We start from the raw sequence: 1078 nt of genomic DNA, 5'->3' as shown, positions 1-1078 counted from the left end.
TTTCTTTTTTTTTTTCAGTGTGGCCCAAGTCATGATGGTGTTTGGTGTTTCCCTGCCATCTCACAAATCACAAAGACGACAGATCAATTGTAGCTTGCAGAAAAAAATCCATCAAGGGGCAATAGATTTTATTAACTGCTCAGGTGAGAGTCTGACTGGCCGCCTACTCCAGAAATGTGCATCTGGCACCAAAGTTGAGGCCATGATTTGAGGAAACTTTTTTTTCCTCTCTCTGGATGTGGTCTTTTAGAAGCTTCTAGCTATCTCCAGGGATTGGGAACAGTAGTAACCACTGTTCAAGGGATTTTATAAGTGGGGTGCTATGGGAATGAGTGTAAGAGGGCTATCTAGGTCTAACTTTCCCAGTAGGAGTTTAAGAATATGCAGTAAAGACCTTACTTTCTCATTTCCATGCAGCCTCCTTCTAAAAAAATTTAAGGTGTTTTATAATATAGGACACTTTTTCAATAGAATTTATGCAAGAAAAATAAAAAATCTGGGACAGGAGGAAAAATTCAGAAAACTGAAATACTAAACCCAAACGCTAACGTATTTCCTCTGATTTGGATCTGAGCTTCCTGGTGGCCAAAGCAACAAGAGAAACATTTAAATTACATAGTTCTTGTAGATACAAGTATACAAATATCTTCTGACATAATTTCCCCAGCAGTAAATACTGGACTAAATGTATAATGTGACATCTAATATAGCAGGACACTGTGCAATGGACCATGCCGAGATCCAGTGGGTTGGGCTGTATTCCCAGCATCTGGCACAGGGCCTGAAACATGGAGACAATCATTAGTGTGTGTTAAACAGATGTCTAGACTTAATCAAGAAGTAGCAGAGGGTGGGGTGGGGCAAAAAATCTGGAGCCACATTGCCTAAGCTTAACCCCCAGCTCTGCTACTGACTAGTAAGTTTCTCACTCCCTGTGCCTCTGTTTGATCACTGGTTAAATGAAAATATAAATTGTACTGAACTCACAAGTTTGTGGTGAGGATTAAGTGACAGAATAACCACTCATTAAATGTAAACTAATGCACTTTCTAAAATTGCTTCATTGTCAGCAGTTCGG

This window comes from Balaenoptera borealis, assembly GCF_965194805.1.
Source record: "Balaenoptera borealis genome assembly, contig: HAP1_SCAFFOLD_1904, whole genome shotgun sequence".
In the NCBI taxonomy this organism is placed as follows: domain Eukaryota; kingdom Metazoa; phylum Chordata; class Mammalia; order Artiodactyla; family Balaenopteridae; genus Balaenoptera; species Balaenoptera borealis.
This window is presented reverse-complemented; position numbering follows the sequence as displayed.